This window comes from Zalophus californianus, chromosome 1, assembly GCF_009762305.2.
Source record: "Zalophus californianus isolate mZalCal1 chromosome 1, mZalCal1.pri.v2, whole genome shotgun sequence".
NCBI classification, from domain to species: Eukaryota; Metazoa; Chordata; class Mammalia; order Carnivora; family Otariidae; genus Zalophus; species Zalophus californianus.
The window spans coordinates 171,267,249-171,286,160 of NC_045595.1; the positions used below are offsets into that span (position 1 = coordinate 171,267,249).

The 18,912-nt window shown below is 35.7% G+C and overlaps 1 protein-coding gene across 7 annotated transcripts in view; it reads right to left on the bottom strand.

The window, feature by feature from the left end:
* The window catches only part of EPHA6 (EPH receptor A6), an 828,987-nt gene that overhangs the window by 225,188 nt on the left and 584,887 nt on the right, over positions 1 to 18,912 (bottom strand). The gene's annotated exons all lie outside the window — the stretch shown is intronic.

An 18,912-nucleotide genomic window follows, 5' to 3' on the forward strand; every position in this document is an offset into this window, starting at 1 on the left:
GTTATTTTAAAGTATGCTTTAAGCTCTCTTATTTTTTAAAGTTACTTTTCTATTATTTATTTCTAACTTAACTGTATTTTGGTTACAAATGTATTTCATAAACCTGATTTGTTGCAAATTGTTTTGTGGTCCAGTACATAGTCAATTTTCATGAATATTTCGTGTACTTGAAGAGAATGGGATGCGGCAAATTTAGGTTTATTATTCTCTCTCTATATTCATCAGATAGAACTTGTTAATTATATTGCTCACATCCTCTAGCCTCATTGATTTTTTTTCTTGTTGATCTAGCAATTATTAAAGGAAGTGTATTAAAAACTCCCACTGCTTTGACAGATTTTTTTTCAATTTCTGATTATATTGCTACTGTCAAGTTTTGCTTTCCTCGTTTGGAATATGTTTTTATACATCTCATTGTTGAGAGATGTAAAAAGTTAAAGTCCAGAATTGTTATCTCTAATACTGAATGCCACCTTAGAAATTATGAAAATATTGCTTACAATGTGTTAGAATAGGTAAAACTTCAGCTTCAGTCTGGCCGTTTTAAAATTAGGAAAAACTTCTGATTTTTAATATACTTTTACTCACTGCTTCCTATTATGAGACAATAATAATAGCTAAGTAGGTACTAGGCACAATTTTAAGTATTTCACACAAATTAACTTACACATTACTAAACTAATTATGAAATTAAAAAAAATTAAAAATACTAGGATCTTCAAGCTTATTTAAATGATTCACTGATAATAATAGAATTAGTTAATTCAGAGATGTCAAGAAAACATCCATACAGTCTGGAATCTTAGTGAGAGACAAACACATCCTTCTCCCCTACATCCACGAGGACCACTCTCATTACTGGGTTGGTTACTGCTCTCATCCAGTATGATAATGCTGTTGTCCTTAAGAATAGAAATAGTACATGGAATATAGACCCTGAAAGTTTTTACCAATCTGGCATTCTTGGAACATATTTAAGCAGATCCTTAGATTTTTAATCCATTTAAAATCTATACTTTTGGTACGGTACCTGCAACTCCAAATATAAGACTATATTTCAATGTCTCCAAATTAGTCATGAATATCAGTAGCCATCAAGATTAGATCACGCCTCTCACCTTGGAGAGGGAATATAATGGGTTCAACTCTACTACTTGAGCTCTGCAAGAGCATCTGCTAAAGCCACATAAACAACATCTAGTCTTATTTATTGGATTAAAAGCTTAAGAAATGACTGACAGCTGCAATAATACCATGTTTCAAGTATTTCCTAAGTTTAATCATATAGTATTTGGACAAGAGGGTTTCTTTTTTTTTGTTTGTTTGTTTTTTAAAAGCATTAAATTTAGGCCAATAGGAGATAGAAGTAAAGAGAAATACATTTTAATGCTGCAAATACATATCATATAACCCTCTGAAGTTGAGAGTAATAAATAGTAGAACTTTCAGAAACTTCTAAAAAGTATTTTGTGAAGGCATATAAGACTGCAAGCAGAACAAAGAAAGATGCTAAATATTTTTATTGTTGTTTATTTTTCTTTGTTCTTTTCTTAAATAATGGAAGGTCAAACGATTGCTTTGGAAAATCATGAATGTGACAGTGCTCATGTTAGTGGAAAAAATGAAAGCTATATGTCACTTGTCATGGATGCTATGTTTCTTCTGATTAGAAAACAACAACAATGAGAAAAAAATAACTAAAGAGTAAAATATATTGCCTTTAGTCTGCATACATAGAGAAGCTTTTATTTGACATATTATGAAACTGGCATTTCCATACAGTAGCTGCTCTCTTGAAATAAAAACAGATCAGCCTATTTCTCAATCCATCACTTGTTTTTTATTAATCAAAAGTAAGCACAACATGTTCTTTAAATAAAATATTTTGAATAATATAGACTATTGATTGATTTTTAATGTTTAAAGTTTACCTAGGAAGACACATAGGAAGCAAGTCTAGTAGTCTTACTCCATGTTGTGAAAAATGACACGGAAGGGTTAAAGATAAGAGAAAGTCAGAAATCAATACATTATAAATCAACATACTTATTTCCAGTGCTTATCTCATTTTGTAGACCATTGAAAATCTAGTAGGCCTGAATTCTGGTTAAAGATCGTAGTATACTATATGCTTATCTCTTTCCCCTCGATGAGGTCTCTCTAGTAACAGAAAAGGAAAGCACTAGGTATAAACCCTCAAGGACAAAGGACAAAACATGGGACTCGAGTGGATGAGAGTTCAGCCAATATTTAAAAATAGGAAGTGGTTGAGGAGTATTAATGGGTACAGTGGGTCATAGAAAGGGAGAGATTGCTCTGTTGAGAGAATTCCACACGATGGAAACATAGATGGACTCCTGGCTTAGACGCACTCATTATGACACAGGGCAGGAGTGAGACATAGGATCCCAAATAGGCAAGGGCATGGCTTGGACTTCTTATAAGGAAAAGTTGACCACTAATTCCTGCAAACTACCAGAAGATTCTTTTTTAGAAAAAATGATGAATACTCCCAAGGAAAATACAAAACACATATTGGCATTTGAGTATCTCCAATACAATAATCCCCTAACCACCCAAAATGACACCTACTGCAGACATGTTTACATTCTCACACAGAGTCACCAAAAAGTACCTTATTAGTGAATATGAGTGGAAAGCCAGGAATCACGGGACATGTGAGAAGAGTTTCTAATATGAAAGAGAGGCAAAAATAGTAAAATGGAAACCAAGAAACTAAAAGAAGTAGTGATGATGTGTTATAAGATATTTCATCCATCAAGAAAGATCTGGATGTTGAAAGAAATAATTAAAAATTTGAGGAATATCTGGAAATTCGATGATAGAAAAAAATACTCAATAGAAGTCTTGGAAGATAGATATAGTTGAAGAAGTCTGCCAGAAAATAGAACAAATCTGCACCTACAAAGGAAAAACCCAAACACCAAATATATGAGTTTAATGCTTAAGATGGTAAAAATTCAAACCAGGGCTTCAGCAAATGATTAATGGACTAATAGAGCTCAGGTGAGAAAAACTGCATGAAGCACAGTGGGAGGTATAGGCTTCCAGCTATGGAATGAGTAAGTCATGGGGATGAAAGGTAAAGCATAGGGAATACAGTCAATGGTACTGTAATAGCATTATATACTGATAGATGGTAGCTACACTTGTGATGAGTATAGCATAATACATAGAATTGCTGAATCACTATGTTGTACTACCTGAAATTAAGGTAACATTGGGTGTTGACTATAATAATAAAAAAGAAATTTTGATGGAAATATTTCTAAATGGAATTCACATTTTCCTGCCCTCTCAAATAGGAGAGATGGAACATAATTTATTTTAGAAAAAAAAAGAAAAATAATACTAAACATTTTCAAAAAGCTAGCATCTCTGGATTGAAAGAGCCTGTATGTGTGTAGCACATTAATATGTAATTCCAAGGTAGAAGCCTCCAGGCATGGAACGGGTCAGCTGCCGTGTTGTCAGCTAAAAGACAGCAGAGCGGTACCTTTAAAATTCAGAGAGAAAATATTTTTAACTTACAATTCTATGCCCAGACTAATTATTTACTGTGTTTATCTGAAAGACATTTTCAGATATAAAACAATCCAGAAAATGTAATTCCTCTGCAAACTTTCCCCTATTAATTAGGAAGTCAGTACAAAGTGAAGCTAGTAAATTGAGAGAGAGAAGGATCATGGGATACAGGAAATAATGGATCCAACTTAGTTAAGTCACTAGAACAGAGGATGAGACTCATGCATCAGTCCAAATGGAGGCAGGAAAGCAGGCTTTATAGGAATGTGGTGGCAGAACGTGGATATACTGAATGATGCTCAAGTCTGCAGCAATCTGAGCAGGGGCTGGCAATTTTGTGGTCAGATAATAAATATTTTAGGCTTGTGGATAATTCTGACTCTGTTGCAACTACTTAATTCTGCAGTGGTAGCACCAGAACTGCTATAGACAATGAGTAAACAAATGGGTGTGGCTGTGTTCCAGCAAAATAGGCAATTTGGCCTGTGGATCATAGTTTGCAAAACTCTACTCTAGAGAAACTCAGCTGTGAATTTCCAGCAGCACAATAGGATCTAGAACTTTGGAGAAGGTGGCATAATTTAAAAGGACCTGCATAATTCAGCAGTCAGGTTAAGAAAGGTTAAAACTTTCTCTCTTCCCAGCTTAGCAAAAACTAACATCTGACTACCAGGAGCTCCCATAGCAGAAATCTTAGCAGAAAGGGCCAAAACATTTACAACATTAGTATAGCACTTTGAAAAATAAGCTGTTTTTATATCTGTATTTTGATTATAGGTTAAAAAAAAACCTTTTAAATATAAAAATTAAGTACTTAACATTTGTTAGAACAATATATAAAGACAAAAATAATATTTAAAGTTATAAAGAAATTAAATCTTAAATTTTTATCTGTGATAATAAGCAGTCAGTAGATAACATCTAATGTTACAATAAATATGGACATTAACAGTTAGAATTTATAAAACCCCACAACAATCCATTAAAAAGTATTGTCATGGATGCACAGGACGTGGAGCTGGATGGGGTGAAGGGAAGGGGTGATATGCTTGTGCTTTTCATTACAAGCCCTTCTATTTTAATTTTTTAGATATGTGTAAGTCACTTGGGTTTTAAAAATTAAAATTGTTGACTACTGTTTTTGTGGAGAGTGCTATTAAGCTTCATGGAACAAAGTAAAAGGTGCTATTGTGTACTATGTACTAAATGTACTATGGACATTTGTTCCATCAATCAGCAAGTGAATCTTAATAGACTAATGCATCAAATGTGAAGACAACAAACCACGCTTATTCTTTTTTATATTTAATATTTAAAAATAAAATTTTACTCTCTTCCCTTACCTCTTCATTTTTCTATCCTTAGCCAGGTATTAGCTTCTACAACACCGGGGCCCATTACCCAACAAGGAGCTGAGCAACACCTTCTGGACTTTGTTTACAACTTTAGCAAGCAAGACATTCTGCCTACTTTGGGTGGAACTTCACTTTTCACTTTTCTCTCACTGACCTGGTCATGAGTACTTAGAAAATGGGCACTGTATTTTGAAGAGTTGCTTCTCATCAGGTAGGGTTCTACACTGTAATTAATCCCTTTACAACGTCCCAGTTATTTCTTATTTTCATAGGAAGTATAGATAATGGGGTAAAGAAATGTTATCCACTACAGTAAGAGCATAGTGACTTTCACCTTTTTGTAGAAATCATTGTCATAACATCTAAAAACAATGACATACTTAGAACTGAAAACTCTAAAATAGAGGGTTCCGATTATATTCACAAACAAAAAGACAAACAAAACAACATCAAAAGAGCCCAGACTTTCATTCTTGGCTAGAAAATTACTGGATCCTTCTACATATGTTTCAACATGTCAAATCTTCTAAATCTTCTAAATATCCCTGTGTTTGTTTGTTTGTTTGTTCCTGTGTTCTTTATCTTAGTCATTCTGGTCAGAAAACTGAGACTAGCTCTGTGTGCCTTGCTCTCATGAATCCCTGCATTCTTACTGGTTACTTTCCTGCCAATCACTGCTTATTGAAATTCTTCTTCCACAAGACATCTGAGTGATGGTTTTAATTGTAAATCTGATTGCATAATTCTAACATTCTTTACTTGCTTTCCAGTCTCTGCAGGATGAAGTCATCTCTTGGGTCAGCCTTCCTTGATCCCCCAATTTAGCTTGTACGCCTTTCCTCGGAGAGGCTGATGCATCCTTATCATACCTCCATCACAACACTTAACCCTGGGAATGTATAAGGTAAATTACTACCTCATTCCCCTCACTCTTATCCTACATGAGGCTATAACCCTTTTGAGGATAAAAGTCATTTATGGATGAATAAATACTTTCATCATTTTGGTACATTATAAATTCTCTATCCATTCATTAAGGTTATGTAGCACCTACCACCTGCCAAGTATTGTTTAAAGGGCTAAGGGAATAGTAGTGAATAAGAGAGACAGAGGAAGACAAATGATAGGAAAAAACAAAATGAATATATGGCACTTGGTGATACTTGCTATAGAGAAAAAGCAGGGTAAGGGGGAAAGAGTATGGGAGGAAGCCTGCTACTTTATAAACATTCTTACAGGTCTCTCTGATAAAGTAACACTGTCCCAGAAGCTGGAAGAAGTGGCGGGATGAGGAAAGAGCCATGATGTTTCTAGAGCTGGTGCTGTGGAGTCAGATGAAACATCAAGTACAAAGGTCTTGAGATGGGAGTGCATAACCCGTGTTTGAAGACGAGCAAGGAATTCATTGTTTCCGAAGAGCAGTGAGCAAGGGAGAGGTTGTGGGAGATGGAGTTGGAGAGGTAGCTAGTAGGTGAACAAGCTTCTACTCTGAATGAGTCAGGCAATGATTAGAGGGTGGTGAGCAGAAAGTGACATAATCTGATTTACATTTGTATACATTCTGTGGTATGTATGGAGAACACAGTACAGAGGGACAAAGGTGGGAGGAAGGAGGCCAGGTGGGTTGGGGCAGGTCTGTAGCTGTGAAGTGGCAAAAATGATTGGCTCTAGGATATATTTTGAAGGCAGAGCTGACAGGGTTAGCTGAGGATTGATATAGCACATATGAACATGTGAACCTTTCTTCCCGTGAGGGAAATTTGTGATGTCACCCTAAAGAATAACCTCATGATAATAGTGAGTATCCACATTTGGCCCTGGTAAGGCAGTGGTTTTCCATGGATCAGTGCACATGAGGTTAGACAGTGGTGGCAGTGACAATTCACACTGCCGTTACAGATCACCAAAACAGAGAGCAATGGTGACACAGTCCTCCTATCATGGAGTTGAGAAGTGACTACTAACAGACGGATTGGCAGATGTCTGGGACAAAAGCAAGGAGCACAGCCGAATTCACCTAAGATATGTGGAGATTATGGTAATAAACGGTAGTTTATAGGAATAGCTATTGCACAAGTGACAGAAGATGCTATCCTTCTGGATAAAGTATAGATTCACAAACACAAAAGGTTCTTTGTAATAAAGTTAATAAGAGCATGGGCTCTGAACTCAGGTTAACCTGGAGCTGAATTTGTCATTATTATTTACAAGCTGTTTCACTGTGACCAAGTAATTCAATTTCTCTAAGGTCTTAGTCTCCTTGTCTGTAAAATGGACATATGTGACTCTTGTCATTCTCAGCAGTGTAAGGACTCAAAGAGATGATAAATACATGTAAAGCTTGCTTCAATCATGTAAACATTTAGTAACTCTTGCCTACTATTAATATCAAAGGGAGACTACCTTTCCTGATAGGATGAAGCATGGGAGGGAACCACAGGAAAGATTCTGGCAGGAACAGAGTACCAAACGTTTCCCCTTCAACCAGGAACTGCACTGGCCAACACAGAAAATCCAGCTGCTGCAAGCTCTAAACAATTCTTATATAACATACTTTCTCTTCCTGTGAGTGTATTTACTCCATCAATGAAAGCAATACATGAGAGGCTACACAGATCATAAATACCTGCCTTGTTGCTCTTTCCATTTTTCAAAAGGTCAATGAATTGTGATTTGGACCTACTTCTGAATAAAGACATATGAAATGTAAGGGCTGGAAACTTGGGACAACGGGCCATTTTCTTTTAAACTTTTTTAAAAAAGATTTATTTATTTATTTCAGTGAGAGAGAGAGAGAGAGCTAAGGGAGGGGCAGAAGGAGAGGGAGAGAGACAAACTCAAGCAGACTCCCCATTGAGCATGGAGCCTGAGTGGTATTCAGTCTCATAATCCTGTTCTCATGACGTGAGCTGAAATCAAGAGTTGGATGCTTAACTGACTGTACCACCCAGGTGCCCCCAAACTGACTATTTTCATTCTAAGATACCTAAAAGCCTAAGAAAAAAGCCCTAGTCTGAACTGTAGACATTACACTTCATTAAACTTCCGGGTAGCAGTTTAAAAAAACTGTACATGGTTTGGGTTGGATTCCATGATCAGAGATTCTATAAAAAGGGAGGAAGAGGTGTCCATAAAATACAGATTTCCAACAATGCAAACACAGTTATCCTAACAAGAAAATTAGAGAGTGTATTAAAAAGCTTGCCACACAGGGAGCTCTGAGCTCAGTCATGAGAAAGACACATAGCTAACTTGCAAAGCAGAACAAACTCAGATGATATGGGAAAGGACCCTAATTATGCAGGCTGACCTAACTGAGATGAAAAAAGACCTGGAGAGTTTAGGAAAATCCACCTACATGATAAGATTTGATAGGAATGTTTAGTAAATGGGAATATGAGGAAAATATATGTCAGTTTGGAGAGAGAATATATATAATTCATATAGATATATAGTATAGGTGTATAAATAAAACACAGCCTTGCACTCACCATCCTAAAGTCAGTTGGATACGTAAAGAAACAAGTCTGGCATGAGAGCAACTCATCTGAGAAAGACCATTAGGGATAAGCTGGCAGTAAGCACTCCCTATGCCAACAGTATATGGCAGCTATTCGAAAAGCAAAATGCAAACTTAGGCTGCATTAATTGAGGCACAGCAGGAAAGGTACTAGCCCTGTGTTTTCTGCATTCATCAGAAAAATATTTGGAATATTGGGTTCAATTCTAAAAAGACTTAGAGAAAAACTCTAGTTTTCCAGAGAAGGTTATTTGAATGATGAAGTGTCTGAAAATCATGTCAGATGGAAATAGTTGAAAGGTTTAGACAAATTTAGACTGGAAAAGAAAGATTTATGAGGTTCACACCTTATCTTCAAACATCTGAAGGGTCATGGAGTAGAGGAGAAGGAGTGGAGTTACTTTGTATAAATTCAATTTTGCAGAACAAATACCAGTGGGTAGTGTTCTAAGATTATACACAGTGTTATGAGGAAGCACATTTTTACTTGCAGAGATTCTTGATTTATTAGAACTGTTCCTAAGGGAATGTGCTGCCTGCTGGGGCAGTGAACACTTTCACTGGTCCTGTTTTGATAAAGGTTGGATGGTCCTTTAGAATCAAGTTTATCTCAACTTGCTTCTCAAGACAGTCATGATGAAGCAAAGATATTTTATTTTTATTATTCATCCAAAAAAGCAAAAATTCCTCTTTTCTTTAATCATTTTAAACTCTATATGTCATTAAAACTAAAAAGTCACCAAACTAAAAAGGCCATTACAATTAAAAACCAAGAAACAGGCCTAGAGTTATATTTGTGTCAAGAAAAAGGAAAAGCCTAGGCTTTGAAGAGAAATTAGATATAGTAAAGAGTCAGTGACATCTAACTCTAAAATCTCTTGAAACTTTCCAAAATTCCTCTTTATAATCTCTACACCTCTTCTACCGCTTTGCTCTTTCCCCCCCATACCTGCCGTTCCCTCATCTTGGCATTTCTTATCTTTCAAATGCCATCTTCCTAATGCAATTTAATTGCTAAGTCTGCAGTGATCTCTAGATTCTTTAAATTTCAATAGTGACTTACAAATATGTTTTGTTCACTTATGATGCTTCTTTCTACCTCCTTTCTACTTCTCTGTTCTACCTTATGTATTATACTTTCTTTCATATCCTTTTTTTTTTTTTGAGAGAGAGAGAGAGAATGGAGCCCAATGTGGGGCTCAATCCCATGACCCCAAGATCATGCCCTGAGCCAAAATCAAGTCAGACACTTAACCAATTGAGCCAGCCACGCAACCCTCCTTTATGTCCTTCTTGAGCCTGAGCTCCTTTGATATGTATTTTTGTAAATCTCATAGTACCTAACCCAATGCGTTTTACCTAGTAGTCACTAAATAAGGAAAACATGAATATCATTCATTAGGAGTGCAAAGCAAGAATGGTCATAGAGAGAAAATAGCAAATAAATTCATAACCTGTAATCCATGCTAGGCTTAACAAATGACGATTCATTTTTTTCCCCAAGTAATCATCTCTATAGTAGATTGTAAAATGTGACTATAAATTCTTCCCAACCTTGTATGCATGCCCTTTGTAATGTGACTTTGTGGTTCCTCTCATCAAGAGGTAGAATCTATTTTTCCACCTTGTTATCTTGACTGGCCTTGTGACTTGCTTTGACCAACATAAAGTGTCAGCATTATGTTGTAGGAATTCAGGGACAAAGCCTAAAGAGACTTTACAACTCTTTTTCTTATCTGCTTAGAACACTTGCCTTGAGATTGTTACACCTAGCCTGCTGGTGAAGGAGAAGCCATGTGGAACCAGATCCCCCTAGCCCAACTGCCTAATAGTACCTCTGTCCAGTTGAACTATCATTCATAAAGAGTGACCCCAGGTGAGACCAGAAGACAACCCCCATCTCTAGCAGAGCCCAAACCAAAATTCTGCCCCAGAGAATTATGAGTAAATAAATGATTAGTATTTGAACCATTTAGTTTTGGGATGGTTTGTCACATAGCAAAAGATAACTTGGACAGGCCACAGACAGAAGTCCTTAGTTAGATACATAGACTGAGAATACAAGTATCACTATGGGAACAATGAACTAATTACCTCATGCTAAATGAACTACAGTATGGAATAAGCAAATCATATAATAAGATTTATGATCTTAATTCACATCTCATTATTCACCAAGGTAGTATGCTATCTTGCCAGCAGACTCTCTTGCTGGCTTTAATGAAATAAGCTAGCCGTTTGGAGAGGTCCACATAGCAGGAATCTGAGGGTGTGCTCTAACCAACAGGCAGTGAGGAATTAAGGCCTTCAGTGCCAACAACCTCAAGGAGCTGTATCCTGACAGCAGTCATATAAATGAGCTTGGAAGTATATCTTTGCCCATCTGAGCTTCAGACAAGACCTTCAGATGAGACAATAGCCCCAGCTGACACCTTCACAGCAGCCTTGTGAGCCATCCTATAGGAATTAAGCTGTGCCTGAATTCCTGACCCATAGGAACTGTAAGATAATAAATGTTCTTGTTTTAAGTTTTCAGGTGATTTGTTATGTAGCAAGAGATAATTAATGAAATATAAGGGACAAAAATTGTTGATGATGTGTAGGTTTTCTTGTGGCCATTAGCCTTAAGAGAATGTATGATTTTTTTGTTCTTTCTATACAAGATGTACCCAGAGTTCCCCTAGCTCCTTGGAGTACTTTTTTGAAAAGAGATGCAAAGTTTTCTTCATTTTGCCAAATATTTTATCAATATTTATAAAAATATTTATCAAAGTTTGGAAAATTACTAAGTTCTTTGTAAGTAATAAAAAACTCTTCCAAATTACCTCATCTGTTACACAAACTCAGTAGAAAGTAAAATTACAATAGACTCTTTTCTGTAAGATTCTATATTTCACTATGCAAATGCAAAGGCATATAATAAGTTCTATTAGTTTGGTCTGATTTATCAAGTCAATTATTAACATAAAGTATTGCAACTACTATAATTCACAATTGTCCTCTATAAATTTGTTCTTCCCCCTTACTTTTACTTTACATATATTATGTGATTTTATATTAGATTTATTGTGTTGTCCTTTAACTTACCTTCCATGTTAGCATTTTTGTTGATTATCAGATAGACATAGTCATTTAAAGGAATTACTTAGAAATTATTCCATATTCAGGGCACCTGGGTGGCTCAGTTGGTTAAGCGGCTGCCTTCGGCTCAGGTCATGATCCTGGAGTCCCGGGATCAAGTCCCGCATCGGACTCCCTGCTCAGCAGGGAGTCTGCTTCTCCCTCTGACACTCTCCCCTCTCATGCTCTCTCTCTCATTCTCTCTCTCTCTCTCTAATAAAGAAAATCTTTAAAAAAAAAGAAATTATTCCATATTCTTCTAGCCATTCACTTAATTACTCATTTTTTTTTATTTATTTACAAGCATTTCTCAAATAACTACTAGGATGAGGCATCTTGCACGAGTCAGAAAAGCATGTGTGAGATAGCAAATGTACACTGAATGGCCCCCCCAAACAAGATGTGGAGTGTTGAAATACAAGTAAATAAAATTAACTTAAAGTCAATGAAATTGATATTTAGTACTATCTTTGATAAATCAACCTAATAATTTTTAGATATTCTAGGAATAAATTGATAAGACTAGTTTACAATGGTTTTACATTAAGATATTGAAGTAAATTTTCTTTTGTTAAAGTCATTTCGTCATATGATTGTTAAGTTTAAAGTAAAAATAAACACACACACACACACACACACGCACACAATATAACCTCACAAGATACAGGATGAATTAAGTTTTCAGTTTAATTAAAAAGAAAAACAAAAAGGGAAAGAATTTGTTCATATGGGCATACCTCTTAACGTACTGATAAAAATGAAAATTCATTTCTAATTACTAATTTTCCCAACTGACTCTGAAAATCAGATATATCATTACAGTTACTATGGTATTAACAATGGAATTTTGTATGGGCAGATGTTTATATCAAAAGTATTTTAAGAGTTGGGTATAGAGTACCATTCTTCCTAGCCATTTCAACTGAATATAGAAATTGTTTTTAACCCAATAGTCATGTTTCTGCCCTTTAAGTGAGTGTCTACTGTATGACAGAGCCTCAGTATGTGTCATCTTTAAATTTTACATTAATTCTACAAGATAGCTATTATTATTATTATTAATCCATTTTTTAGGTGAGCAGATCAAATTTCTGAGAGATTACTAAATTGCTGAAGGTTATGGAGTGAATTAATAGTAAAACTGATTCAAGCCTGGGTCTGTATGGCTCTTGTCTGTTCCTTTTATTCATATTATAATGTCCAGGGAGAATGGATAAAGCCCATCTTTCATTACATCATTTGATTTAGAATGCTATGAAATTCTTGAGTAAAAGGCACAAATGTCTTGCCAGAATCTACTGTTGATCTTATTTTCAGTCTAATTGGTTGGGCAAAGGAGTTTCTAAGGATAGAAAAGAAAATTAATCTTACCTCTACCATAAATCTTTTCAACCGACGGACAAGATGACCTTTGCATTTGAGAAGATCATCTCATCAAATATGGAAAAAACAGGCCATAAATTCAAGTTTCTTCTTATAAAAAGTGAATTGTGAAACCACATCTGGAATACTGCCTACACTCCTCTTGTCATGTTGCAAAAAATACAATATAGTTGAAGAAGAGGAAAAAAATCATACAGGGGATGAGAGAGTTCCTTTAGGATAATTGAAAAAAGAATAGATTCTTGAAAGGCTAGTTGGGGGATGGCAGCAGAGAGTGAGGAGTGGCCCAGAAAGTAAGCACTTTGCCTTGCACATTAGCAAGTACAACTATGACCTCAAAAGAGACGGTGATAACAGAACCAAATATTAGGCTGAATAAATCACTGGTTTGTCATTCACTTTTCATATCCTTTTTGTTGTCCTTTTGACTTTCTTTTACCTGCAGATGATTGCTGAGAAATCAACAGTTAAAACTTCCTGGACTATTCTAGGAAGAGGAAAAAATATGGTGACACTAAGTCAAGAGAAAAGAAGGCTGATATAGTAGAGGCAAGAATGAGTTTTGTATGGATAAAGGAACAGAATATGAATGACGGAGATATTATGCATTTCCACTGAGACCAGGGAAAGAGGGAAGGTCAAATATAAGAGGGTGCCCTGTGGGCTTAGAGACATAAAAATGATTTTTTCAATGGAATAATGTTTCAAAATTATAGATATTCAGCAAGGCAAGTTTTTCTTATAATGGTTTAGGTTCAGTACTGCCCTGAAAAAGGGAAAGCCTTTCGATGACCTTTTCCAGCCCATGATTAAAACTCAGTTTACCACTTTTCTCATTATCTCTCAAAATATGTGTAAAATAATGATTCTATCCTAATCTGACTTGGTTCTTTTAGCCGGGGAATTTCTGTTTTACAGTTCTCTGGCCACATTATTTCATTTTATGATGCAAAAAGTCAAAGAAGATAGATGATCTTTGATAGTCTCCTATGCAACAGAGCTGCTCACTTCATTTAAATGGAAATGTGTATTTTCATGGAAATTCAGGCCTGTGTTGATGAACAATGATAAGCTGCCACTATTAAATAGAATAGTGATATACAAAAAAACAAAAACAAAAACTGTCCTAGACAACTCATTTAAAAAAAAAAAGTAAAATTTACAGTGAAAGATAAGGGATTTTATGTATATGTGTGTGTGTGTGTGTGTGTGTGTGTGTGTGTGTGTGTGTGTGTGTGTGTGTATTCAGCCTAGATATTGAATACATTTTCTAAGGATTTGTCACATAATATTCAGGTAGTTGTAAAGTTGAAAATCCCAGGACAAAGGTTGTGGAAGACAGGTTGATTACATATGTTTTTGATAAGCATAGTGACAATATAAAAAAAAAAACAGCACCGTGCCTTTTATGAGGAGATATTAGCCATCTAACAAACATTACTCAGTGAACATATTAAGAAATGTTACAGATTAAGTGTGATATCATTTCCCATGCTTTTTTCTGTCTTAAAACTTTAATGTAGCTATTTTGGGGTTCATTTTTTAACAACAAATTTAAGAAATATTTAATGATTATATACCATGTCTCCCAATTAGAAGCCTGGAAGGCATTCTTTAAAAAACAAAAAACAAAAAGCAAAAAACAAAAAAACCCAGAAAAGATGCTATTTATTGCATCAACATGAGATTTGCTAATTTTTCTCTGAGACAGTTCATTTGAATTACATTGATAAGTCAATTGCTCAAAGATGCTTTACTTATTCTGAATACTCTTATCATTAGTTAAATTAGGGCTTTTAATATTCTAGAAAGACATACCTTTATTTAAGAAGGAGCAGGCACATTTTAGAAATGTAAATACAAGCAATAAATGGCATTTGACAATACTGGCATTAGAATGACATTTGTTCTTTAGAGCAAAACACAAGGAAAAGAATTCTAGTAGGACCCATTGGCCAGGAGCAAATAACAGCCTTGTACATAAAAGTGCCTCCCCACCCCCACCATAAAAAGGCTTAATGTTCTTTCTCTTTATTTATTTGAAGCATTATTTCTTTGGCCTCAGAAATAATTTTGAGAGTCAGTTACAGCTGGGTTTAAACCCCAGGTCTTCTACTACCCAGTCTTAAAATATTGAGCAAGTCACTCATTCTTTCTTCATCTCATTCTACATCTATAAATGAGAATAATACTATCTACCTCATGGGATTATTATGACAATTTTACAAGAAAATATATGAAAAGCACTTAACACAGGGACAGGCCTTGAGTAGGTGCTGAATAAAAAAGTTTTAATCATCATCATCATCATCATCAGAATTCAAGAATCTCCAAAGGGAAGTAGCCAGGGCAAACATTATCATTACCAAAGGTTAAAATTCAATTTCACAAGGGAGGTATCTATTTATATTAAGGCTTTGACGATAAAACACACTAGAGGCGACAGGTCAGGATGATTTGTTGCATCCCTTGTGCTGAATGTCAGATGTTTATACATATATATGTCAATTAAGCCTGACAACAGCTCCAGAAGGTAGGTAGTATATGCCCATTTTACAGATGAGGAAACTGAAGCCCAAAATTTGGCCCAAATCATGCAACTGTTAAATCACAGTATCATTACTCAACTATTTTGTTTGACTCCAAAGCTCTGTTTCAACTTAATTTCTAAATTCAAGTCAACTTTGGGAACTATTCAAATTGGACCACTCACCCTTATCTAGACCTGATCTGAATCAAAAGCATGAGCCTGTAGGGAACACGGGCTTTATCAACCCTCAGCTTTTTTTCTCTCTTTCAGCTATAGTCTAACCCCACTAAAGGAACCCCAGAAGCCAGAGGCCTACTAACTCTACCTGCTGCCTGCCCACAACCTGACTGTAGGCTCCTCTCTGCATGAAGTTGGAATATCTCACTACTCTGGACAGAGCCCAGAACAGCATTTTTAACTATTTGTTCACCAAAAGCCATGTAGGTCTTACTGATATTTCCTCGGTAATTGTGAATTGTGGGTTCCTATTACACATAGATATCCTCTATGTGGATTCCACATAGGTATCCTCTCTATGGCTACTCTCTACTCTCAGTGCTTTAATCAGACCTAAATATCTTTCCCCTGACAATTACTAAGACCTGATATCTTGCCTCTCTCCCATCTCCCCCACTCCAACACACCTCTGTCCAGTGTCTACACTGCCACTTAAGTCATTTAATTTACATTTCCAAGGGGAATACCTAATGCACACAGATGATGAGACAGTAGGAGTTGGAGAAGAAAAAATTAAATAGGTGGGAAAAAACTAAAGGATATAAGACAACCTAAGGAAAATATTTACAGTAAAATGTTAGGCAAGTAACCAGTTGTGTAACTACATCATAGATGTTAACATAATTCTATTAATTCTTCTTTAGTTTGACCAAACAGTGCTTTTTTTCACACTGTTGCTATGAGAAATGTCCACATATTCACTAATTTTTGCCACCTACAAATAGAGTTAGGAACATGACATAACAGGGTTAATTAACAAAGTAGTACTGGCCAGGAATGCAAAGAGGAACGTTATGTTACAACGTTGTCTCATAAAGCAATTTTATGATTTTTCTGACGATGGGCAATAAAAAGACAGCATATTGTTTGAAAGTTGAAATAACCAAAGATGAATAAATATAAAAAGGAGATACTGATGTATAGGATTGACTACAAGGTTTAGATATTCTGTCTTTGCCAAATGAGAGGAGTCCCAATATAACTTCTTCAAGGTTAGACAGGGTAGGGGGAATATGATATTAAAAGAGTCTCTTTAACAGTTATTGTTTGCTTTGGCAATATGTTATACTTTTTTAGGGTAAAATTTACATGTTGGTTGAAGAAAACCTACAAACTAAAAACAAAACTTATTTATTTATTTGTTAACATTTAGATATTTGATTTTATTTCTCAACATTGTGATTTCAGACACTGGCATTTAATTTATGCACAGAGGGCTCTAATGGAAAATGCTTCTACTGTATCTACGTGAGGACTGAACACTGAAGTATAAAAGGACATAACACTTTTTCTTGGGGACCAGAGGATGAAAGCCAAATGCAGGGTGCAATGGAATTATTTGGCCTCCTCTCTCCTCTGTTCCTCCACTGTCTTAAGTAAATGAATCCCCAAACTAAATGAATATAATGCAATCACTCTTTCAATTATACCTTTAATGCCCATTGATGTGCTTTATGTTCAACAGAAGAGAATAGAGAATCTGGTTTCATTCCAGGTTCTTAATCTTTCTGATGACAGCCTCTTCAGCTGTGAGCATTAGGATTAAGCCTATAGGCCCCTTGTGTCAGCTTTCAAAGGGAGATCTGGCCTTGCAGGAGATGAGATGATCCACTGTACATAGGGAATAAAGTGATATAAGGAAGGGCGCTCTCCAAAGGTCTCTGGAATTCTTGTATAGCGCTAGATTTCTGTGTATCTGGGGAATAGAGTCCACTTAATGGGAGTAGTCATTCAGAGTCTTGAGTTTAGAAGGACCCTGTCATTTGCTTAAAGCTCTAAGCTTCAGAAATTCTTAATAACTTTTAACAAGAGACTCTACATTTTCATTTTTTTTTTTTTTTGGAACCCTTACTGTTGTGTTGTGTTTTTTTTTTTTTTTATGTTCAGTTAGCCAGCATACAGTACATCATAAGTTTTTGTTGTAGTGTTCAATGATTCATTGGTTGTGTATAACACCCAGTGCTCATCCCAACACGCAACCTCCTTAATACCCATCACCGGGTGATGGGTACATTTTCAATTTGCATTGGACCCTGCAGACTTTGCAGCTGGTCCTCTGGTGAAGAAGGGCTTTGGAAATAGACAAAGGATAATCAGCTGCTTTCTTTTGCCTTTGCAAAGACATGAACCTGGCTGGAATGGCCATGCTTTGGTATGTTCTGTTCTCTCCAAAGGATTACACAGATATCCAGTATCTAGGGGAGACCAATTCCCCTGTTCAGGATCCAGTCTCCCTTCTCAACTTACACTTTTTCCCTCCCCTTCTTAGCTGCATGCGTGGTTGCCCAGTCAGAGATTATATATCAAACTCTCTCTCTGGGTGCCCAGGTAATTGCATTTGGACCAGTGAGATGTGAATAGACATGTTTGCAATTTCCATGTTATTGCCTTCAAGACAAAGCCAAAAAAAAAAAAAAAAAAAGACTGAACTCTTTCCTTCTCCTTCCCACAGGCTGGAAGGCTTTGACCATTCAGAGGAGGATGACACACTAAGGGAAGGCAGAGCAAAGAGTAAAAGGAACTTGGGTCCTTTCAAGACCTCCTGAATAACAGCTCCTTTGCTAACATGGACTATATACCTCAGGTCAAGGATTTGAAAGAGGACTAAATATTCTGGGGTCTCTTTGTTACATCAGCTTAGCCTCTGCCCTAAGTAACGTACAGAGTAAACCGTTGGGGGCTAAATCGCAATAAATTTGTATTTATCCAGAACAGTTGAATAAAATAGTGTTCTGTTTGAACATTCTACATAGGGAAAAATCACTAATTAGCACTGAAATGATGTAAAACATTATATTGAAGCTAATTTTATCCTCAATGATTTTCAGAACACTTCTGGATCTTGCAGAGCCTCAAGGTCATCATTATGAATACTAATTATAGTATATTTCTATAAATGTTGGGGTCTGAGTAAATCTATAATAACTTATAAAAAACTCCTGAAGTTGCATCTTCAAAATAAATTCCTGCATCACTCTCGTTTCATTGTAAGTTATCTCTATACTGAAAGAAAAGTACAGGACTTAAAAATAACATTTGTGAATTCTCTCATTGCTTAGAAAATGAATTTATGTGCCTACAATACTTAAAAAATGACATATATAAGAAAATTTTACTTCTCATTTCTTAAAAATTTTCAATGACTAAAACTACTAAGATTTAAAATATAATGTTGATAAACCAGTCACAAAACCATCAAAGAATCTTATCTTCAGAAGTAC